Raw genomic sequence first — 25,536 nt, 5'->3', positions numbered from 1 at the left:
CTGAGTTTTGGGTCTTGAACACAAACTCCTACACCAAGGTGATGGAGATCCTCCGTTCATCAAAATTACTTGCGGCACAGATAAATTCATGCTGTTTCCTACTAGATTCATCAGTAATAAACTATTTGGGGGAAGTCTCAAGGGTTTAAGCTTTATCTGCTACCTCTTTCTTCAAGTGAAATGTTTCCCGCGGCTTGAGCTCCCTAGGAGCTCTACATGGTCTTGCTGATTCTCAATAAAGGTCCAGATCTAGTTGAAAAATGGAATTTTCATTTTAAAATCACAAATTTTAAGTAATTTGTATTTTTCCTAACAGTACTTACCTCAAACTACTTTCTTAGGAGTATCTGGGATCTCCTCCCATCCGACCAGAAATTTGTGTAGTTTACCCTACTCCCGTTTTCTATGCGGGGCATCTCTGGCGGAGTGATACGCGCCCAGAGACGACCCGGGGTCAGAGAGCATGCTTGCTCAGGTCTCGCTCTCCAGTAAGTTTTGTCAGTTAGGTTTCTATTAAGTCCTGTAAGGCACTCGGGGTAGGATGGGCGGGCCATAAACCGAAAGTAGTTCGAGGTAAGTACTGTTAGGAAAAATACAAATTTGTTCCAACACGAAGTACTTACCTCGAACTACTTTCTTAGGAGACTTTTACCTTAGGAGGTGGGAGTGTACCACAGGACCCAGAGACCGTGATGAGGAGAGAAAGGGGGGAGAACCTAGATAGGAGGCTAGGTTCTGGTGACCCTTCAAGAGAAAACAAGAGAAAATAGGGAAAACTACCCAAAAAACTATCTTAGTGTCTAAGTAACTCACCTCTGTAAAATTCTTCGGAGACGTATCCATTCACTGATGATGTATGTCCTGGCAGTCAAAGGTTTTTGGTGTCATTTCAGGGAGGGTAATAAGGGAACAGGGGGGTAAGGAAGGAACCTGTGTCTCTTGGACTTAAGCGCTGAAATGACGGGACCGAGAGAGAATCCATCCAAGGACCTCCTCGAACATTCCTTCAAGTAGTGAGCTGTGAAGTTTGACTGATTGGTCCGTCCAAGTACCCACCCGTACGATTTGGCCGACTGCCATGTTCTTTTCAAAGGCCAACGAAGTACTCAGCCTTCTGATGTCGTGGGGTCTAGGCTTACCCGGAATAGGCATCCCTGCACTACTGTAGGCCCTCATGATCACTTGCCGTAGCCAGAAGGAGATCGTGCTTTTGGAGACTGGTTTCTTCACTAAACCTGAAGAAACGACCAGATTCTTGATTTCGGATCTAAGCCTGACTGTCCTCTCCAAGTACTTCCGTACTGCTCTGACAAGCCACAAGTCCTTCGGGTTGTCTGTACATGGAATTGCCGGCACCAAGAAGCCTTCGAACTTGGGGTCCCAGACTGCGGGGTTCTGGGTCTTGGCCACGAAGGACGGTACGAATTTGAAGGTAGCTTCATGCCATCCCTTCGAGTGTGACACCTCGTATGAGAGTCCATGTAGCTCCCCTACCCGTTTTGCCGATGCCAGTGCTAACAGAAAAACTGTCTTGAGGGTGAGCTCCTTGTCTAAGATGCCCTTAAGGGGTTCGAAGGGAGTTTCCGTCAACATCTTCAGGACCCTAGCTACGTCCCATTGGGACACTCTAACCGTTTGAGGATGGCATGATTGCTCGAAGCTCTTGATGATCATCGAGATGTGTCTGGAGGAACCTAGGTCGATGCCCTTCAGGAGGAAGACCTGTCCTAGGGCGGCTCGGACTACTTTAATGGTGGGAATAGACATCTTTACCTCGTCCCTGAGATAGACTAAGAAGTCAGCTATCTCCAGGATGGAGGCTTTCAACGGCTTGATGTTCTTTGCAACGCACCACTTCGTGAAGGTCGCACATTTAGCCTGGTACACCACGGCTGACGACCGTCTCAGGTAACCCGACATCCTCGTTGTGGTCTTCGCCAAATACCCTTCCTTCCTCAGGAGACGCTCGATAACCTCCACGCATGAAGGCAGAGGGACCGAGGGTTTTCGTGGAACCTTTGAAAGTGTGGTTGCCGGAGAAGGTCCGACCTGTCTGGAAGGGGCCAAGGTGGAACGCAAGCCAGTTCCTTTAGATCCGCGAACCACTCTCTCTCCGGCCACCAGGTCGCTACCAAAGTCATCCACAGGTTGTCCGCTCTCCTCACCCTGTCGAGGACTTGTCTGAGCATTCCGAAGGGAGGGAAGGCGTACACGTCGAGGTTGTCCCAAGGATGCTGGAAGGCGTCCTCGAATGTCGCCCCTGGGTCTGGCACAGGAGAACAAAACACGGGGAGCTGTGCGTTCAGTCTTGTGACGAAGAGGTCTATTACTGGCAAGCCCCACTTCTGAATCAGAGTCTTGGCCACTTTTGGGTGCAGGGACCACTCTGACCCCACCACTTGACCCATTCTGCTGAGGCCGTCGGCCAGGACGTTCCTCTTCCCTGGAATGAACCTAGCCGAGATCTTGATCTGCTCCCTTTCGGCCCATTCCAGGAACTCCGTGAGGCCGCACAACTCCCTTGATTTTAGTCCCCCTTGCTTCTTTATGTAGGCCACCACCGTGGCGTTGTCGCACACCAGTGCCACGGTGTTCTGAACAAACTCTAGGCATGCCCTTTGCACTGCCATCATTTCCAGCACATTGATGTGCAGGTTCTTCTCCTCGGTTCCACACCTTCCTCTCGCTGTGCTGTCAAGAAGATGAGTACCCCAACCCTCCTTTGATGCATCTGTGAACAGGAGCATCTCCAGAGGATCGGCCGCGAAGGGCATCCCCTTGAGGGTGTTCGAACTGTCGTGCCACCACTCGAGGACCTCCTTCGTTTCCGGGGACAACGGGACCACCTTGTGTGGGGAGTCTCTCTGGTTCCAGCCCTCCTTCAGCTTCCACTGTACTCCCCTGAGTTTGAGTCTCCCCTGTGGGACTAGCTTCTCCAATGACACGAGGTGACCTATTAGTCTCTGCCAGTCCTTGGCTCTCCTGGGCTGACCCGACAGGAGGGCCGTAGGATCTGACTCAGGTTGTCCAGTCTTTCCGCGGAAGGGAATGCTCTCGCCAACCGGGAGTCCAGGACCATCCCGAGGTAGGTCATCCTGGTGGGGGGTATCAATTAAGACTTCTTCAGGTTCATGGTGATACCCAGGACGTTGCAGAACTGTAGGAGCTTCGCACCTTGCCCCCTCAATGTTTCCTCTGAGGCTGAAAGCAACAACCAGTTGTCCAGGTACCGAATCAGGCGGATGCCCTGTTCGTGCGCCCAGGCTGAGACTGTCGTGAAGATCCTCGTGAAGACCTGAGGAGCTGTGGACAGACCGAAGCAGAGGGTCTTGAACTGTAACGTTTGGGTACCCCATTTGACCCTTAGGTACTTCCTGCTGGAGGGGTGGACAGGGACCTGGAAGTATGCGTCTTTGAGGTCTATGGACATCCTGAAGTCTCCTTCCCTCAAGGCCGCTAGGACCGACTTCGGAGTGTCCATCTTGAAGTTGGTCTTGCACACGAACCTGTTGAGGGCCGAGAGATCTATGACCGGTCTCCAGCCCCTGTCGCTTTCTCCACCAGGAAGAGTCTGCTGTAGAACCCTGGACCTGGGTCCTTGACTGGCTCCATTGCCCCTTTCACCAGCATAGCAGAGACCTCTTCTTGTAGGGCCGTCCTTCTCAAGGGGTCCTTCAGTGCCAACCATTCTGTCTGTTGATCTGGTATCAGAGGTGGGGGGTCTACCAGGAAGGGCAACCTGTACCCTTCTTTCAGGACTGTCACGGTCCACGGGTCCACGCTTGCCACGAATGTTTGAGGCATCCCCCCACCTGAGGCTACGGCAGGAGTAGGGGACCTCTCTCCCTATCTCCTTCGAGAGGCGCGGCCCGATCGACCTCTTCTGGCGGCTGAATAGGAGGGACTTAATGCTGACTGTGCAGCCGACGTTCCCCTACGGGAGGGCTGCGAGGGTTGCTGCCAGAATGCAGAAGGGGCTTCCCTCCTGGGCTGGTTAGGTGAGGCGCGAGGAGGGAGAGGGACGTCAGATGGAGTTCTCCTATGGGTAGGTCTTCTTGCTGGCGGGGGCCTGGATTCCGCCACACCCTTTAGTTTCCTCACCCTCTCCACTGTCTCTTCCACTTCCTTGAGGGGGAAAACCGACTCGTCCCACAGTGGAAGGCTCCTCAGGGACCTCGCTTCCCTGTCGGGGAGCCTCCTTACAAGCCTGCTGAGCATTGTCTCTCTCTTCCTCAGAATCCAGCTGGCGGTTTGTGTTATCGACTGATGGGAAAGGAACTTCAGGGCCTTACCTCCCGAGTTAATCAGCTCCTTCAGCAAGGCCTGATTTTCCGGAAATGCGAGGTCATGCGCGAACTGGAATCCTACCAGCGTGGAGGCCCACCAATCCCGCCACAATGATACGTGGATCAAGTCCCTTGACAGCTCCTCCATCATGGCAGTCTCCGCGGGGGGAGAAACAAACCGGTGCCGTGGTAGCTCTTTCCTCCGCTGCACCCAGTCCCAAGATGGCGACTGATGGTTATTCTGCGCAGGCCCCCGCGTGGTGTCCTTTAGGGAGGTAGAACTGGGACTGCATCTTCAGGCCCTGGAGAAGTCTAGACGCGCTCTGGTTCTTGGGGGCTTCAGCATGGTTGGCCACGACCTTGCTAAAGTGCGCCAATCCCAGCTTCACATGCCTTGCCAAAGGGAGGGCTAGCGAGGGCCTCTGCTGCCCAGGCGCATCCACCAATCTGTTGAGGCTCGAGAGCCAGACCTCATCAGTAGAGGGCTCAGGTTCGTACAGCCTATGGTGCCGCCGGATGAGGCCACCCTCCTGTATGCGGAAACCTTCTTCTCCGTCCTCTACCTTCTCCGATGGGGGCCTCAGTTCTCGTGACAAAGGACCTCCGACGGGGGGAGCCGCACAGGGAGGAGGCATCCTCCTGGAGTGGTCTGGTTCTTTCGCTTCAGGTAGTAGGACGGGCATCGTCGCTGGAACGGAGGACTCCGTCCTGGTCCTATCTTTTCTTCCGATGGACCATGGGTCTGCGGGCTTGCCCATCGAGGAAAGGTGTTTCTCCCGTTCTGGACGACTCATCGACGATCTAGAGGCCGGGACGCAGCTGCCAGACCGAAGGGGCGACTCTCCCCGCTGGGCGGGGCGACTCTCCCCGCTGGGCGGGTGGAGTCAGAACCTTCGCGGACTTATGCCTGTCCCTTGGTGCCTGATGAGACGAGTCCCTCCATCGGTCATACCTCCTTTCGTCGACAAAGCCTACTGGTGAGCGGGGCCTGGGACGCCATCCCGAGGTGCCCGCAACTGTTGCAACCCCCAGGAGTTGGCTACGGGCGAGTGTCCTGGGAAGCGTCAACAGGTACACTCGAGGGGACGACTGCTCGGGGGCTAACGCCTCTCGCCTCCCTTCGCCTGTCGACATTCCTTCTCCCAGGGGTTGGGGAGCATGGAAGAGGTCCAGGGCAAGGAGAACAACAGGTCCGAGCAGTCGCACCCTCCACTGCAATGATTTAAGAACTGAAACTAGCACTTTTAACTCTTTCATATCAGAACACAATTTAGACCTGCCCGCTGCGAGAGATTCTACTCTTTCGCTAAGGGCTAGAATGAGAATTCAATAGGCTATACGATTAATATTAGTATTCCCAATATCGAAATATTAAATAACGATACAAAGTAATGTGGAACTGTAACAATCGAAATGAGTACTACGTACCGTAAATTGACTGTACGCTTGTGAAATCTCTATAATAGATCGATGATTAACTAAAGAAAGTATACTAATAGGACAAATATTACTTAAAAGTAATATATTTCCCTTACATTATAAAAATTAAATACTTATGCTTTGTAAGTTAGTATTTACTTTACATTCCTTGCGAGAAAAATTAGAGAATTTACATATTTGCAAGTCATTCTACGTAGAGTTTACGTCACATGATTTGTGACGTCATAGTGCTGGCGGAATGATTTCCTTCATGTCATTCTTCGTAGAGTTTATGTCACATGATTTGTGACGCCATAGTGTTGGCGGAATGATTTCCTTCCACCATCATGTCTTTAAGAGTTGGTTCGTTAGTTTTTATTGCAGGGAATAAAAAAACCCTAATCCTATCCCTTTCAAGCTTACGAACATAGCGATCATAAACCAAAAGTACACACACGCCCTCTGCATTTCTACATACTGTGTGGGGATCAAGAGCAGCTTTTGGAAGACGGTCTTGCAGCCCTACACACAAAATCTAACAACAGAGGCAGCCATCTTGAAAATCAAGTTAAAATGAGAAATTTGTAGATAATTTGTATTTTTCCTAACCATACAAACCTTAGCTATTTAATACGGGTATTACTTTCGGCGTAGCTGAAATGACGAGCCATTAGAATTTTAACGAGGCTTTACTACCCCCTCGCTAGTTAGCGAGGGGGTAGAGAGGGGTAACTAGCTACCCCTCCCCCCTCACACACCTGTGACTAGGTCACTTTGCTTAGAGGTAGGACTTCCCGGGGGGACAGGGCTGGCGGGCAAGTTTGATTAAATAGCTAAGGTTTGTATGGTTAGGAAAAATACAAATTATCTACGAATTTGTCATGTTCCGTAACCGAAATACAAACCACGCTATTTAATATGGGTGACTTAACCCTTAGGTAGGGTGGTAAGTCCCAGCCGTTACTGGCGTTTGGCTTTTTGCCCGGGGACTCAGTATCTGAGTGTGTCAGTGCTCAAGATAAGGAGTCCCTGCACCTCGCAAGTGCCTTGCTCTGCAAGGACCGCGGCCCACATAAGCTTGTGTGTGAAGGAATGAAGTGTGACTCGTCCTAGGAAGTTGACCTGAAGTCCTTTAGATGGAATTCTAGGATAGGACGTTCCCAATACCACCTCGTAAGGGTATGGGGACGTGACAGTATTATCTTAATACTAGGAACACAAGGAAACATGGTTTACCTGCAGTGGTTTGAGGTCAGCTGTGCAGAGAACCCAGGATGCTGCTTTCCCCAAGAGAAGGGAGAATGAAGAAAAGAATAAGGGCCAGGCATACCTTTTCATTCATGCAGACTAAAACCGGGTAACAATGCCCTCAACCTTCTGCTACTTGTCCATTAAGGAGCCTGAGGTTTAAACCAGCTGTTGTGCAGCCACCACAGGGCTGATAGAAAACGTATCGAGCCTCCTGTGGGTCACGTCTTGCAGGTAGTGGGCTGTGAAGGTTGTTTGACGCTTCCAAACCCCTGCTTGTAAAACCTGCGTCACTGAGTAATTCTTCTTGAATGACAGGGACGTAGCAATGCCTCTGACATCATGTGCCCTAGGGCGACGTGACGGAGGAGTGTCGGGATTCAGGGAATGATGGATAACCCTGCGAATCCACGCTGAGATTGTATTCTTAGTGACCATCCTCTACGTCCTTCCCGTGCTCACGAACAATGCTTGCACCCAAGGACGAATTGCAGCTGTTCTCTTAAGATAGAGCCTCAGACTCCTTACTTGGCACAGTAGGAGATGGTCTGGGTCATCTGTTACAGAACGGAGACTCGAAATTTGGAAAGAGTCGAACCGAGGGTTCGGCAATCCCGGATTTTGAGTCTTAGCAACAAACTCAGGGACGAATCTGAACGTTACCTCCCCCCATCCCCTTGAATGGGCGATGTCATACGAGAAACCATGAAGTTCACTGACCCGCTTGGCCGAGGCCAAAGATAGTAGGAACACCGTCTTCCAAGTCAGGTGGCGATCAGAAGCCTCGCGTAATGGTTCGAGAGGAGGTCTCTTAAGAGACCTGAGGACTCGAACCACGTTCTCACTTCCGACTGAGGGCAGGTAAGTTCATAACTTCGTATGACAAGAGAAAGTTCCAGCGAAGAGGAAGGGTCCATTCCTTTCAGCCTGAAGGCAAGACTTAAGGCTGAGCGATAGCCTTTCACTGACGAGACTGAAAGGCGCATTTCTTCCCGCAAATACACGAGAAACTCCGCTATTGCTGGTATAGTGGCATCGAGTGGAGATACCCCTTCCACGACACCAACCACAGAAGACTCTCCACACTGCCTGGTAGACCCCTGCGGATGACTTTCGCAGGTGTCGAGACATCCTTTCAGCAACTTGTTGCGAAAAGCCTCTCTCTGTGAGGAGACGCTGGATAGTCTCCAGGCGTGAAGCCGCAGCGATGCTACGGCTTTGTGGAAGATGTTGGCATGTGGTTGTCAGAGTAGCTCGTGTCGAGGAGGAAGTTCTCTCGGGAGTTCCGTCAGGAACTGCAGAAGGTCCGGGAACCACTCTGCGTGATGCCATAGCGGAGCTATGAGGGTCATCGAAAGGTTGACCAATATTCTAGTCTTGTTGAGTACCCTTCTCATCAGACAGAACAGATCCACCGTCAGGGAACCCCACAAAGTCAGGACTTTGTTGGCTACTAGACGATCCAAAGACCACTCGGTACTCACTATCTGAGATGCCCTGCTCAGACTGTCGGCGAGCACATTCCTCTTGCCTGGAATGAAGCGAGCTGATAGTGGAATCGAGTGGGCTTCGGTCCATCTCAGTATCTCTACTGCAAGATGGGATAGCTGCTCTGAAAAGGTACCTCCCTCCTTTTTGATGTAAGCCACTACCGTGGTGTTGTCGCTCATCACCACCACAGAGTGACCCGCCAGGTACTGTTGGAACTGCTTAAGTGCCAGGAATACGGTCTTTATTTCTAGCAGATTTATGTGGCGGCACTTTTCTGATTCTGACCACAGGCCTGAGGTCCTGTGGTTCAGAACATGGGCCCCCCACCCTTTCTTTGAGGTGTCCCAAAACAGCATAAATCTGGGGGGAGGACGAGAAGATCCACTCCCTTTCGTAGGTTCTCGTCTGTCACCCACCACTGAAGGTCCGTCCGTTCCGCAGGACCCATAGGGACCAAGACGTCCGGGGAATCGTGTCCTTGATTCCACTGGGACTTGAATCGCCATTGCAGGGATCTCATCCTGAGGCGACCGTTTGGAACTAGACGGGCCAGGGAAGAAAGGTGACCGAGGAGATGTAACCACAATTGGGCTGGGAGTTCTTCCCGTCTGAGGAGAGGGTCTGCGACCCTCCTCAGCCTTGCTATCCTGTCGTCTGATGGGAAGGCTTTGTGGAGATTGGTGTCCAAGATCATACCTAGATATACCAGTCGTTGAGTTGGAAGCAGAGAAGACTTCTTGAGATTTACCATGATCCCTAGATCTTGGCAAATTCCTAGAAGCTTGTCCCGGTGTCGAAGAAGGGTCAACTCCGAGTCTGCCAGGATCAGCCAGTCGTCCAGATAACGGGGGAGACGGATGCCGATCCTGTGTGCCCACGAAGAAATCAGGGTGAACACTCTTGTAAATACCCGAGGTGCTGTGGAGAGACCGAAACACAGCACCTTGAACTGGTAGATCTTGTTGTCTAGGCTGAATCTTAAGTACTTCCTTGAAGACGGATGGACTGGGATCTGGATGTACGCGTCCTTCAGGTCCAGTGTACACATGAAGTCTTGTGGTCTCACTGCAAGTCTGACCGTGTCTGCTGTCTCCATGCTGAACAAAGTTTGTTTGACAAACCTGTTCAGAGCTGAGAGGTCGATGACTGGTCTCCAGCCTCCAGACGCCTTCTTTACAAGAAAGTCGACTTAAGAAGCCTGGGGAACGGTCGACTACCTCCTGGAGAGCATCCTTCTTTAACATGGTTTCGACTTCTGCCCGTAGGCCTTGCCCCTTTGCCGATCCCATGGCATAAGAGCTCAACGACACTGGATCCACTGTCAGGGGAGGTAGAGATGTTGTGAACGGGATGCGATATCCCTGACTGATTACGGAAATCGTTCAGGAATCGGCCCTCAGTTGCTGCCACCTGATCGCGCAACTTTGTAGGCATCCCCCCACTGGTGGACATGCAGGGGGACTGCTAATCCTAGCGTTTGCGGCCTCGGCCACTCCCTCTAGGATTTTTCCCTCCCCTGGAGGACTTTTTGCCTTTCTTGTCTTTGACAGGAATGGGCTGCTGTTTGGACACCGTCGTCTTTGCTGCCACTGCCGGTTTCGTCGTCTTGGACGGGCGAGGTTGTTGAGGTGCTGGAGGTTTGTAGGGCTTTGATGTGAGAGCCCTCTGGAGGAGAGAGTCCTGATTTGATTTCCTCCACCTCTCAGCTGCCTGTTCCACATCTTTAGGCTCAAACAGATTCTTTCCCAAAAGGGAAGAATGTCTGAGCCTGCTGACTTCGACGGCTGGGACCTTCGAATGGAACCTTTCTGCCACCGCATCAAGTCGTTTTAAGATGGAATTGGCCCACAAGTTCAAGACTTGGTGGGCCAGAAACTCAATGGTGCGGGTGCCCGAAAGGAGGAAGGTCTCCAGGGCTTTCCTGGTGCTCTCCTTAGACAGATCCTTGGATCGCAACAGGATGCCAAGAGACCCCAGCCAGACGTCCAGCCATGAAGTAGCCTGCATGGCACACTTCGCAACCTTCTCCTGACTTAGGATCTCTGTCGCCGAGAAAGTCACTTGCTGGCTAGAGAGCCTCTCTAGAGGGACTCCCTTGGTAAGCTCTTCCACAGAGTGGTGAAGGGGAAGAGCTAAGCAAGACTCCTCCATGATCTATGTACCTCCTCTGGTGGATACGAGGAGGAGGGAGGAGATTGTTGCCAGCAGTAGAACGGCTGGAAGAGGCGAGTTCGGAGAGCTGGCCCTCAACCTTATCCCTGGCACTCTTCACCCCTTGGGACCAGGGCAAAGCCACACTGGCCTTAGCAGGTTTCTGGATGCCAAAGACTCGGTCCAGGACCGTGTCCTTGCCCTCACGAGGAGGAATCTCAGGGTCCGGAAACCCGTTGAGATGCCTCATCAGGGTCAGAACCTGCCAGAAGGCATGCTCTGACTCCTGTTGCTCTCCTCCTGGAGAACTGGCAGCAAAGTCTCCCGTCCCCAAGGCTCTACTTGGGGGGACACGTGGACGTTCTCCGATGGTCTCGTTGGCTCTGCTCGAATCCTTAGAGTACTTAGGTTCCCTCCTAGGAGGGATACAGGACTCCAATAACGTAGTCTGAGGGCTCTACTCCGTCCCAACTCGGGACGATTCTCCTGCTCGAAGTGGGGTTTCTCCCATTGGTGAGATGGGAGAACGTCTCACCTCGGTAGACTCCCCTGAGGACGGAAAATCTTTGTCCACAGGAGATGGAGAGAAAGTCTGAGGGGGGGGAGGGAGCCTTACTCAAGGATTTCCTAGGAGCCAGCTTGACCCTGGGAGAAGTCACCACGACTTCTACTCCTCTCTTCATCTTCAGTGGGGTCGGAGCTGCCCTTGGTTTGAGGCCCAACTCAGAGAAGGCAGGCTTGACAGCCTGAACGACAGCTCTGATAAGGGACCCAAACCATGGCTGCTTACTAACAGACGCTGTGTCAGAGACTCCCTCTGGAGGGAAGGGGATCGGGAGATCCTTCGGAGTAGACACTACAACTGGGCCTGCCTGAAAAGAAAGGGAAGAAGGTTGGTTCCTGGACCTATCCGAAGACTTCCCCTCCTCCTGCGAGCGCGCTGGTCTGCGCTTGCGGGGGGGGGGGGGGGGTGTGAACGTGAAGAAGACGACCTGGATGCTCTCATTCCTGAAGCCTCGCGCGGGGGCTCGCGTTGTGAATCCCAATGGGAATCATGCCGGGGATCGCGATGGACGTTCGCGCGTGCGCACGGGCGCACGCTGACGAGCAGGAGAGCGATAGCGCACAGGCGAGCGATGGCGCGCAGGTGAACAACTGCGTACTGGCGAGGGGGCGCGTGGGCGCGCGGGCAATCTTTGGCGAGCAAGTGAGTGGGCGCGTGGGCGTGCGATGGCGCGCAGGTGCGCGTTCTGGCGAAGCCAAAGGGAGCGCAGTAAGAACCGCCAGCGTAGTTGTGCATGAAGGCGATTGCTCGTGGGAGCGTGGACGCACAGGATCTCGGAGACCACTAGAGGGGCGCACAGCAAGGGCTGGAACGTGCGTGCGATGGCGCGGTACGATGGCGCGCAGGAGATCGCTGACGAGAAGGTGAAAGCAGTCTTCCCTCCTGTGCCCAGATCCCGAGATCGTGGGCGCGCGGGCGAACGATGGCACGCAGGTGAAGAGCGCTGGGGAACTGGAGATCGTGGGCGCGCGTGGCGGGTGTCAGGATCAGGGTGCGCAGATGTGCGCTGGCGAGGAGAAGATCGCTGGCGCGCAGGAGAGAGCTGGCGCGTAGACTCTGCAGCAGGAGATCGCTGGCGCGTTGTCCCTGGCACAGGATGTTTCTGGAGAGTAGTCTCAGGAACAGCAGGCGAGTGCTTGCGCGCAGGAGAACGTGGGCGCACAGGGGATACCTGGCACTTAAGGGACGTACTCATAATGTGAGAAAGCCCCTTTTGCCCCGAAGGGACCGGTGCCTGTTGGATAACGGGGTGTGTGGGCGCCCACAGCGTGTCAGCAGCCAGGAACGGAGAAGGAAGATCAGCAGGTCTGGCAGGCGAAGGAAGATCAGCAGGTCTGGCAGGCGAAGGAAGATCAGCAGGTCTGGCAGGCGAAGGAGATAGCGAACGATCAGCAGAGAGGTCCAGGGATGCAGCTGCAACGGTCACTGCACGGCGAGGAGGATCCTCTGCGGGGGACTGCGACGGCGAAGAATGGAAGAGGCCCCTCCTAACTCCCTTGTGGGGAGAAGGAAGGCCTCTACGTCCAATGGGGGCAGCAGGCAGACTATTATCAGTCCTCCGAAGGAGTCTCTGTTAGTGAACTCCCCGAGGAGGAGAATCACCTGCAAGAGAGACTGTTGGACTTAGCTCCTCCCTCGAAGGATGTTCGGAGGGGGGAACTAAGCCTTCAGCACCCAAGGCAGGGGTTTGACCTAACTCGTCGGAAGCCTCTGCCACAACAACGTCGACGATAGACAGAGGGTCAACCTCTGCTATCGCCGGCGACTGTTTGACAGCAGCCCCCAACCTGATTATGTCAAACAGGGCTTCCTTGGAGGGCGAACCCTGAATCCCCAAGGAAGCCCAAGGCTGCAATAAATCATCATTAGACACATTAGCAGAAATAACCTCGCCCGGGGAAGGAGGAGGAGCAGCCTCGCTATGGGAGGCAACGCCCTCTTCCGCACCCCGAGGCTGGCGAACACAAGTACGGCCTACGCTACCACTCGACGGCCTCTCGGAAGAGACCGATCGAGTGGGAGCTTCGGAGGAGGTTTGGGCTACGGAAGAAGAGTCCTTGGGATTTTCTCTCTTCAAGGAAACCTTTGAAGGAGAAATATCCCGTTTAGACTTCTTCTTCTGGCGCCGTGAAAACCTCTCCCACTAGGAGGTAGACCACTCCCTACACTCACCGCATACTTTATTTCTTTCACACCGGTGGCTCCTGCAATAAGGACATAAGGTGTAAGGGTCTGTGTCCACCACCGACATAAACGTTCCGCAAGGGCGGTCAGGTAAGCTGGGACACTTCCGCATAGTAGAGGCCAACTTCCAAGCACACTGAAAAGAAAAAGCAAAACAAGATCAAAGGCTGTCAATAACCGAGGGAGGGAGCAGACATGTCTGTTCATCACCCGTGCCAAAAGCAAAGTGAGCTAGTCACAGGTGTGTGAGGGGGTAAGGGGTAGCTAGCTACCCCTCCCCACTCCCTCGTTAACTAGCGAGGGGGTAGTAAACCCTCGTTAAAATTCTAATGGCTCGTCATTTAAGCTACGCCGAAAGTAATACCCATATTAAATAGCGTGGTTTGTATTTTGGTTACGGAACAATTTTATTTTATTACCTTGCTACGATTGAAACGGGTTACGAATCAACCACAGGAGAAGCTAAGAATACGGCAGTGTGAGGGGGGTCACAAGGGAGCATTAACCCCCAGATAGCTAAGTAGGTAAGGACACAGCTTGTTCGTTAGGATATGTGGAGAAGTTTAGGATAGGTGGTGTTCTTGTGTTAAAGTTTTGCAAAACTACAGACACACTTTTTGTATTACAGCGGCCACATCTTATAAACAACTAGAACATGGGGCAAAAATTTCAATTTTCTATGAACAGGGGAGGAACTGGCCCCCGATATTCAAAGGATAAACATGTTTTAGTATGCACAAAAATTTCCTTGATGCATAAAATGTTATTTTCATTAGTAAAATAAATTTTTGAATATACTTACCCGGTGATCATATAGCTGTCAGCTCTGCTGCCCGACAGAAAAACCTAAGGACAAAATACGCCAGCGATCGCTATACAGGTGGGGGTGTACATCAACAGCGCCATCTGTCGAGCAGGTACTCAAGTACTCCATGTCAACACAGAACCAATTTTCTCCTCTGCCCACTGGGTCTCTATTGGGGAGGAAGGGAGGGTCCTTTAATTTATGATCACCGGGTAAGTATATTCAAAAATTTATTTTACTAATAAAAATAACATTTTTCAATATTAAACTTAGCCGGTGATCATATAGCTGATTCACACCCAGGGGGGTGGGTAGAGACCAGCATTACATGTTGACATTATTATGAGCTAAGTATTTTGTATTTCATTTTAGCAGTTATTCAAAATAACAAACATAAAATCAATAAGTACCTGGTAAGGAAGTCGACTTGAACAATTACTCTGCCTTTTTAAGTACGTCTTCCTTACTGAGCCTCGCGATCCTCATAGGATGCTGAGCGACTCCTAGGAGCTGAAGTATGAAGGGTTGCAACCCATACTAAAGGACCTCATCAAAACCTCTAATCTAGGCGCTTCTCAAGAAAAGACTTTGACCACCCGCCAAATCAAGTAGGATGCGAAAGGCTTCTTAGCCTTCCGGACAACCCAAAAACAATAATAAAACATTTCAAGAGAAAGATTAAAAAAGGTTATGGAATTAGGGAATTGTAGTGGTTGAGCCCTCACCCACTACTGCACTCGTTGCTACGAATGGTCCCAGAGTGTAGCAGTTCTCGTAAAGAAACTGGACATTCTTAAGATAAAAAGACGCGAACACTGATTTGCTTTTCCAATAGGTTGCGTCGAATATACTTTGCAGAGATCTATTTGTTTAAAGGCCACGGAAGTTGCGACAGTTCTAACTTCGTGTGTCCTTACCTTCAGCAAAGCTTGGTCTTCCTCATTCAGATGGGAATGAGCTTCTCGTATTAACAGTCTGATAAAATAGGATAAAGCATTCTTTGACATAGGCAAAGATGGATTCTTAACTGAACACCATAAAGCTTCAGACGGGCCTCGTAAAGGTTTTAAAATAAAACTTAAGAGCTCTTACAGGACATAAGACTCTTTCTAGTTCATTTCCAACCATACGATAAGTTTGGAATATCGAACGATATTGGTCAAGGCCGAGAAGGCAGCTCGTGTTTGGCTAGAAAACCAAGTTGTAGAACATGTAGCCGTTTCGGATGAGAATCCGATGTTCTTGCTGAAGGCATGAATCTCACTGACTCTTTTAGCTGTGGCTAAGCATATCAAGAAAAGAGTCTTAAAGGTGAGATCTTTCAGGGAGGCTGATTGTAGCGGTTCGAACCTGTCTGACATAAGGAATCTTAGTACCACGTCTAAATTCCAACCAGGTGTAACCAAACGACGCTCCTTCGTGGTCTCAAAAGACTTAAGGAGGTCCTGTAGATCTTTATTGTTGGAAAGATCTAAGCCTCTGTGACGGAAGACTGATGTCAACATGCTTCTGTAACCCTTGATAGTGGGAGCTGAAAGAGATCGTTCTTTCCTCAGATATAAGAGAAAGTCAGCTATTTGAGTTACAGAGGTACTGGTCGAGGATACGGATACCGACTTGCACCAGTTTCGGAAGATTTCCCACTTCAATTGGTAGACTCTAAGGGTGGATGTTCTCCTTGCTCTAGCAATCGCTCTGGTTGCCTCCTTCGAAAAGCCTCTAGCTCTCGAGAGTCTTTCGATAGTCTGAAGGCAGTCAGACGAAGAGCGTGGAGGCCTTGGTGTACCTTCTTTACGCGTGGCTGACGTAGAAGGTCCACCCTTAGGGGAAGTGTTCTGGGAACGTCTACTAGCCATCGAAGTACCTCGGTGAGCCATTTTCTCGCGGGCCAGAGGGAAGCAACTAGCGTCAACCTTGTCCCTTCGTGAGAGGCGAACTTCTGCAGTACCTTGTTGACAATCTTGAACGGAGGGAATGCATATAGATCTAGATGTGACCAATCTAGTAGAAAGGCATCTATATGAACTGCTGCTGGGTCCGGGATTGGTGAGCAAAATATTGGGAGCCTCTTGGTCATCGAGGTTGCGAAGAGATCTATGGTTGGCTGGCCCCAGGTGGCCCAAAGTCTCTTGCATACATCCTTGTGGAGGGTCCATTCTGTTGGAATTATTTGTTCCTTCCGACTGAGACAATCTGCCATGACATTCAAGTTGCCTTGGATGAACCTCGTTACTAGTGAAATATCTAGACCTTTTGACCAGGTGAGGAGGTCCCTTGCGATCTCGTACCATGTCAGAGAGTAGGTCCCTCCTTGCTTGGAGAAGTACGCCAAAGCCGTGGTGTTGTCCGAGTTCACCTCCACCCCTTTGCCTTGAAGGAGAGACCTGAAGCTTTTCCAGGTCAGACGTACTGCCAGTAGCTTCTTGCAGTAGAAATGCATTGTCCTTTGACTCGAGTTCCATAATCCCGAGCATTCCCTACCGTCTAATGTCGCACCCCAGCCTACGTCCGATGCGTCCGAGAAGAGAACGTGGTTGGGAGTCTGAACAGTCAGGGGAAGACCCTCTCTAAGGTTGATACAGTCCTTTCACCAAGTCAGACCAGACTTTATCTTTCCGGAAACCGGGATCGAGACCGCTTCTAGCGTCTTGTCCTTTTTCCAGTGAAAAGCTAGATGGTATAGAAGAGGACGGAGGTGTAGTCTTCCTAGTGACACAAATTGATCCACGGATGACAGTGTCCCTACCAGACTCATCCACAGCCTGACTGGGCAGCGTTCCTTCTTCAGCATCTTCTGGATGGATAGCAGGGCTGGGGGTTGATCGTCTTGTTCAGCAACGTCCTCATAAGAGGGTTCCTCATCCGAAACTGATGAGGAAACGGCAACGGAGTGGGCAACGTCTGACTCGCTGAATCCGGTCGCACTGGTGGATGCGTGACGGAGCCGGGCGCAATATCATGGTACTGCTGCACAGTCTGTGAACTGTCAACAACCATGGGGACGCGAGGAAGTACAGCGTCAACCCGAAACTGTCTAGACTGTCTGGGTTGTGCAGTCAACACCCTACCGGGTTGCTGAGGTTGACGCACTGCGTCACAACAAGTCACCTCTGCTGGTTGTTGAACGTCTTCCTAGTGACACACTGAACGTCAACAACCACCTCCGAGCGTCGCTTAACGTCAACGTGCGACTGGCAACCCACACTGGAACATCGGTGGAGGAACCACCTCAACTGGCAGACGCGAGTAGGATACCTCAGCGTCAACAGGGCGCACAACCAACCGGAAGGAAGGTTGTTGGCCAGAAGGTTCTTCTCCGTATTAAGTCCTCTATCAAGGACACAAGCTAGGACTGCATGTCTTGCAGCAAAGCCCATTAGGGTCTACGGGAGCAGGTGTGGCAACAGACGGGGTTAGCGACTGAAGCGGAACCATTTACCATCCCTGGAAGCCTTGTTATGTGTGACATAATAGTACAGCAAAACTTCAAAGGCTCGACAAAAGTTGAGAAGTTGACCTGTAAACAACTTGGTGCGTCTCCTGGCTAGGCGCCTGGGCGAGTCTACCAGAATTGAGAAGTCTACCTGGGCAGAGGCATGAACTCCCAAGCCGAGAACTTCTCTCGTGTCCTATCAGACTCTCGCTCTATAAGCCAGTTAAAAAGAAGGGCCTGGTGTAAAAACCAGTCGCCTAGCCAACGTAACGCTCTCTAGGAGAGCGAGAGAGCACTAGCTTAACAACAACAGCTTCGAAGTAGCTAGGCCTAGTGTAAGTTCTGACGTGAGGCGAACGAGGAGCAGCAGTTACAAGATCCGGACGAAGATCCTTAAAAAATCATCATGATTTAATTAAAGTCCATAGGAGGCTAAGAAGCTTAAGGCTCCTCTCCAAATGACAGAGTCCTCAAAGGAATATCAGTAGGAGGGAGAACAGCACTTTCTCATCTACAGGAACCTTGTCCGAGAAAAGCTAGGTTATCTCAGTGAGGGTCTCACTGGTGCATTAGCAGCAGACCAGAAGGCAACGTTATGTAACTGCTTGACAGTCTGTGAACTGTCAAAAACTGAACTGTCAACCACAACAGGTGCGTGAGGACATACAGCACTGGTGCATTAGCAGCAGACCAGAAGGCAACGTTATGTAACTGCTTGACAATCTGTGAACTGTCAAAAAACTGAACTGTCAACCACAGCAGGTGCGTGAGGACATACAGCACTGGTGCATTAGTAGCAGACCAGAAGGCAACGTCATGTAACTGCTTGACAGTCTGTGAGCTGGCAACAACCAAAGCTGTGTGGGGAAGCCTCAACTCCTGACTGACTAGTCTGCTGCGGGCGAGTGGCAGTAACCACAGTGGGTTGCGGAGGCTGACGCACCGTGTCAAAACACGGCAGCTTAACTCCACCCTCCTGTTGTTGAGGTAGCACACGCACGTCAACGGAGGGTTCCGTGCGTCTGTGAACGTCAGCATGCGTCTGGCAGGGTCGACTGCGCATGGGTGGAGGAGCTCTCACAGCTGGAGTGTGGGAGCAGGCAGCCACAGCGTCTGCTGGGCGCACAACCGTGGTAGGTTGTAGGCTAACGGGTGCAGCGTCAACCTTCTCCGCACGATACTCCTGCAAAAAAGATGCTAACTGTGTCTGCATAGACTGTAGCAAAGACCACTTAGGGTCTACAGCAGCAGGTGCGGCAACAGACGGTGTTACTGCCTGTTGCGGTACTGCTTTACCTCTCTTAGGAGGTGTGCAGTCATCGGAAGACTGCAGCGAGTCCGAACTGACCCAGTGGCTACACCTGGGCCGTTGGACTTGCGCGGAAGGGACCGACTTGCACTTAATAAGCTGCGAGACCTTGGTCCAAGGTTTCTTACGAGAAACCTCTTCCGCAGACGAGAAGTAAATGGGCTCTCTCGTCTTTGTGTGGGTGGGGCGATCTTGGGTAGATACGCCCGAAACCACGGAGGGAAAAACGTCTGTTCGTTGATCAAGGCCTGACGAACCCATAAGTCGTTCGACATTACTTCTCCCCTGGGCTTGGGAGCTTGCAAGAGGTCCCGGACTAGGTGAACGACAGGCACGAACAGACGAACCCTCGGGCGCAACACTGTAACACTTTGCGCATATCACTTTATCACTTCGATTTTCTGTTTTGCACTTATTTCACTGAAATCGAAACTTTTACTGATTTCTACCTGAACCACGCAATCCTACCCTTCATTAAAAGGTAGTAATTGCGAAAACAGTCGTATAATGCAACAGAAAACATATATAAAGATAAAGAATTCAGTGGCTGGGAAAGAGACTAAACACTAGTTCAAATAAACTACGTTTACAATCTCTCACCGCACATAGCCTGGGGACAAGAATAAAACCCTAGAAACGTTTTACCTTCTTCCCCGTACAGCGACTAGGGAGGAGAGTAAAACGAGAACAACGTTACCCGCTTGAACGAAACGTTTTATCTCCTCTCTCTCCCTCCGTCTCTATCTCTCTCTCTCTTTCTCTCTTGATTTCGCACCTGAGAGAAGAGCCCAATTATATATCGTCAAAACATGTTATTTGCTAAAGGAAAAAACTGAAAGGTTTTCCAAATAAAAAGTTCCTTTAATTTAGAATTTAAACCATTTAAGCTAAGAAAGAATGAACGAAACGCCAGAATCGGTTTACTCTTACTGCAAAGTGAAACCGTGATACACTCTCTCTCTATCGTAACGATAGAGCGCATGTTGAACGTCCTGAACGTCAACAACTGCGTAGACTAAAAAACTAAACATTAGTTCATCTTTGAAAACAGTACGAGACTATCAAAGAAATTCTTTCATAAAACATTAAATTTCAAAAGTTTTAAATTCTTTAAAGGTTAAATACGATATAACGGGCTCAACGTTGATTAACTTCGGTTCCAAGTTAGGACCGCCTACTATCAGGAAAGGTCGCATATAAACAAAACATAAAAAATTATTTTTATATGTTTATAAAAAATGGAAAGTTAATCGAAGAGGCCTAATAAAGGCGGAGAGATATAAAATATATAGATCTATAACGTGTTAAGCAAAATTACTAAAAACCTAAACACACTTCCGTCTAAGGGAAGGGTCGGCCATTTAAAAGTGAAAGAGAGTCCATACTCTCTTTGTCACCATAATTAAATCTATCCAAAACGAGTTCAAGTTTTGAAATGAAGATAAAACCCCTGCATAGCGAAAGCTCAAAACTGGAATAGTGTACTTCACCAAATAGTTGTGAAAACAAATCCAGTTAGTGACAGCGTATTTAGTAGGTCTTGCCAGTGGCACGACAGAGAGAAAATTGGTTCTGTGTTGACATGGAGTACTTGAGTACCTGCTCGACAGATGGCGCTGTTGATGTACACCCCCACCTGTATAGCGATCGCTGGCGTATTTTGTCCTTAGGTTTTTCTGTCGGGCAGCAGAGCTGACAGCTATATGATCACCGGCTAAGTTTAATATTGAAAATTCTTGGTTTCTAATGAGGGACTTAATCAAGCCTGTCATAACAGAAACACATAACATTAAATTTGGCATTTGTTAACAAGAGCACACTCCCCATTTACTCCAAAATTATCCATTTTTCAGCTCTCCTCTTTTTGTAAAGTAACTAGGAATGCTGGGAAAGCAAAAAATAGCAAGATATGTTGTGCAAGGGGGGAGGATGAGGGGTTGGTGGAGGAGGTACAACACGACCTGGCACCGACATCTTCAACATAGTCATACAAAGAGAAGTTTGTGACGTCAGCGGACATTTGGTATATATTCAAAATATATACTAAATTAAAAATGGAGCAATTACTCAAAAGTGTCACTATTTGTGAATTGTATATTTTATTTGGTGAATACTTGACAATAAATCTTATTTCTTTCATAGAAAACTTTTATGAGAATGACTATAAAATATATATTTCACAAATAGTGACACTTTTGAGTAATTACTCAATTTTTAATTTAGTGTATATATATATATATATATATATATATATATATATATATATATATATATATATATATATCTATATATATATATATATATATATATATAGATATATATCTATATATATATATATATATATATATATATATATATATATATAGATATATATCTATATATATATCTATATATATATATATATATATATATATATATCTATATATCTATATATATATATATATATAGATATATATAGATATATATATATATAGATATATATATAGATATATATATATATATATATATATACAGTATATAGATAGATATATATATATAGATATAGATATATATATATAGATATATATATATAGATATATATATAGATATATATATAGATATATATATAGATATATATATATATACCAAATGTCTGCAGACGTCACAAACTTCTCTTTGGTTGACTAAGTTGATGATGTCGGTTCCCGGTCGCTTAGTACCTCCTCCAAAAACCCCTCCTCCCTCCCCCTTACACAACATATTTTGCTATTTTTTGCTATCCCAGCATTTAAAAAACCTCCTAGTCACTTTACAAAAAGAGGAGAGCTGCATGAACGCATAAATTTGGAGTAATTACAGTGTGTGCTTTTGTAAACAAATACCTTGAATTTTAGTAAGGGAATGAACTACCTAAGTAATAAAGTTGGTTTATTTTGGGTGAATAGGTTTGGATGGCATTGATGTCAGTGAATTTAGATGACTGTCTTGACAACAGCTTTATTTATGCAAGCATAGCCCGAACCATAATAGTAATGAAGAATGACTTCCTTAGGCTAACCTTCGGTCAACAACATTGGGTAGCTTTTATATTGTCAAGTTACATGCAAAATTAACTTACAGATAATTGCATCCAATAAAACCAAACTTGCGATACTATTCAAGTTTACCAAACACAATAACAACCTTTAATTGGTGAAACATGGCTAGCTTAGGCCTACGTACGTTGTCAAAACACTGGATCACAGGGACATAGACTAACCAATCTTTAGTAAGTTTGATTTTGGCATTGATAAATACAATAGGTGACTTATGACTCCATGAATCAATTACCAGCTGCTAAACACTTTTAGAATCACCAAGAAAATCTAATTAACTTCAGTACTATTCAAGAATTATCAAGATGAATTATCAAGCACAAGCCTACAACACGGAGGGAAGTTCAAATAACTTAGTGCGTCTAATTAACTGAAATATTCTCTGGAAATTAGACATTAATGGATTAAAAAACTATAAAGGAAGCGAAAAAAAGACTTGATAACTATTCTTACCTCTTATATTTATTGAAATATTACGTCCCGGCACAAGCGAACAATTTACTTCACAAGCAGATGAAATTCACATGTCTGCTTACGCCATTGTTTAGAAACTCACTACACGAAAATAATATTATCAAGTGTGGAAAATAAGTAGTTCATAGTTTCCATAAATATCAGCTTTATTATACATTTCATAATATTTTTACATATTTCAAGATCTAGGAATATTTTTTATCGCCATAAATACTTTCACCTATAGATTATCTTGATGCCTAAATAAGTACATATTTACCAAAATCATAGAGATCCTACATAAACTAGATACATTTGTGTACTTGAGAATTAGTATGGATCACCTAATGGACTCAGCGTTGTCAATATGATTTTCCACAATAACTATTATTTTACCTTGTAAATAGAATCAAACTTATTATTTTTCTGGCTGTAATATTTTCTGTGTATTTAGAAAATGCAGTTGTGTCATGAAATGTCAATGAAAAAAATGCATGTGTGTAAACATCTGGTATGAGACAATTCTGGATAGACAATTTATTATATTAAAAAACAAGAAATTTTGGGTAATGGTGGATCCGTATAACCTATTCAAGTTGTAATTAAAAACAGCAGCAACAAAAAAAAAATATTACTTGCCTAGAGTCAGATACGATGGGCAATTAACTTCCTAAAAGTAGTATAAGAAATAAACATGAATTCGTAAATTATTGAGTTTCTGTCGAATAGCTGGTATGTAAATTCTAATTTTTATTTTGCCGCAAGAATCTAACAGTAGTATACAATATCCTAAGATTATTTCATGAAGTGCGTTCAGGTGAGTCGTAAAATCTAACTTAGATTGTCAATTTTTTATTTTTCTCTGGTTATAGTTGAAATAAGATAACTGAACTCATAATATAACCTATATAGTAGTGTCTATTACCAAAAATTCGCCTTCTCTGAAATAAGTATTCATTGAGGAGAGACGTGCACACTTTTCGAGTGTTTATTTCATATCTATCACGTGACGATGTGATTATGCAATGGTTTTCGTTTGGGCTCAAGGTCGGACCTTTCAATGGGTTGATGCGAATCCAAAACGAGAACGTACAAGTTCCCCCAGGTATCTATTGAACACGTGTTTTGTAGTACGCCTGAGCACGTGTTTTGTACACTACATATAATCAATCAATCTTTTCTTGAATCTTTGTCATTCAGGTTGATAAGATGTAGACCACATGCTGACAGTGGAATGTAAATGAATATGACGATTCTATAATCACCAAAACGTTACATATTCATTATCAATTAAATGCCAAGCAAAGTTCTGTGATTCTATTAGGCCTACCTGTCAAATTTATTATTACAAAAAGGAGGGTGTATAGCAACCCATCCATTGTCCTAAACAAGATTTACTAAGAAGCGTTATGTAGCCTTTAGGATATATGTATACACACATACACACACACACACACATATATATATATATATATATATATATATATATATATATATATATATATATATATATATATATATATATATATATATTCCCAAGGTAGAAATATATACAGTACTGTCATTGTGGTTGATAATTACATACACGCACACACACACACACACACACACACACATATATATATATATATATATATATATATATATATATATATATATATATATGTTCCCAAGGTAGAAATATATACTGTCATTGTGGTTGATATTTACATACACGCACACACACACATATATATTATATATATATATATATATATATATATATATATATATATATATATATATATATATATATATATATATATATATATATATATATATATATATATATATACATGTGTGTGCGTGCGTGTGTGTAAATATCAACCACAATGGCATTTGATATATATTTCTACCTTGGGAATATATATATATATATATATATATATATATATATATATATATATATATATATATATATATATATATATATATATATACATGTGTGTGCGTGCGTGTGTGTAAATATCAACCACAATGGCATTTGATATATATTTCTACCTTGGGAATATATATATATATATATATATATATATATATATATATATATATATATATATATATGTATCCACTTGAAATTATATTGTGATAAATCCTTTTGGCTGGGCAATGGCTCGAAGAAATGCCTCTGAGTCAAAACAATGCCATCAGTGAGATATATAAGTTTATTTTAAGTACCCTGTACTACTGCGCATATTCGTGTCATATTCAGGAATCTATTATTAGACTTTAAATCAACCCATCTCCCCGAAGATGGGTGAATAATGAGTTTGCAACACATGGCTCTTTATGATTACTATTTATCACTAACACTTGAGACTTTTAACAGATGTAATTGTTAGTGATAAATAGCAATCATAAATAACCACGTGTTGAAGACTCATTAATTAGCTATGGTGGAGGTGGGTTGATTATAAATCTTATTACAGATTCCTGAATTCGATAAGAATATGTAAAGAAGACTTGAAATAAACTGAATTCTCTCTGGATAGTTCATTTTATAGAGTTACTGTAGGCATTAATTCAGCTCAGAGGCATAGGTTCACGTCCTTGTCCAGCCAGAAGCATTTTTCATAAAAGAATATTCATTGGATACACATTCCAAAGGTAGAATTCTATATTAAATGCCATTGTTATTGATTTTTAGCCTACATCTATTAGTCACGCGTGCTAGTGATATATATATATATATATATATATATATATATATATATATATATATATATATATATATATATATATGTGTGTGTGTGTGTGTGTGTGTGTGTGTGTGTGTGTGTGAGAGAGAGAGAGAGAGAGAGAGAGAGAGAGAGAGAGAGAGAGAGAGAGATTAGAAATTGAAGTATATGAGAGATAACTTAAGTGCAAACTGTCATAATGTGGATAAGATCATGGTGAAGGGTAGATAGGGGTGGTTTGGGCATGCTCTTCGCACTCCCCAAGAGAGACTAGTTCACTCAGACCGTGAGTTCAACAAACGTTTAACTGGGCTCCAAAAGTCAGTAGAAGAGTTGGAAGACCCAAGCTCTACATGGCTGAGGACTATGAAGCATCAAGTACGAGATGAATGGAAAAGTAT

General features: G+C 46.6%; 1 protein-coding gene across 3 annotated transcripts in view; it reads right to left on the bottom strand.

The window, feature by feature from the left end:
• The window catches only part of mahj (LisH and WD40 domain-containing protein mahjong), a 193,984-nt gene extending 171,447 nt beyond the window's left edge, over window positions 1-22,537 (bottom strand). For 2 of the 3 annotated variants that reach the window (XM_068390118.1, XM_068390129.1), the window contains exon 1: window positions 22,419-22,537. The gene's annotated coding sequence lies outside the window, so the exon portion shown is untranslated. Of the gene's footprint in view, window positions 1-22,092; window positions 22,231-22,418 lie in introns of those variants that run through there. The other variant, XM_068390122.1, reaches the window with a different exon arrangement.
• Between the last annotated feature and the right edge of the window lie 2,999 nt (window positions 22,538-25,536).

This window comes from Palaemon carinicauda, chromosome 1 (assembly GCF_036898095.1).
Source record: "Palaemon carinicauda isolate YSFRI2023 chromosome 1, ASM3689809v2, whole genome shotgun sequence".
Lineage (NCBI taxonomy): Eukaryota > Metazoa > Arthropoda > Malacostraca > Decapoda > Palaemonidae > Palaemon > Palaemon carinicauda.
The sequence above is the reverse complement of the archived record's forward strand: the minus strand, read 5'-3'. Positions and strand labels throughout refer to the sequence as shown.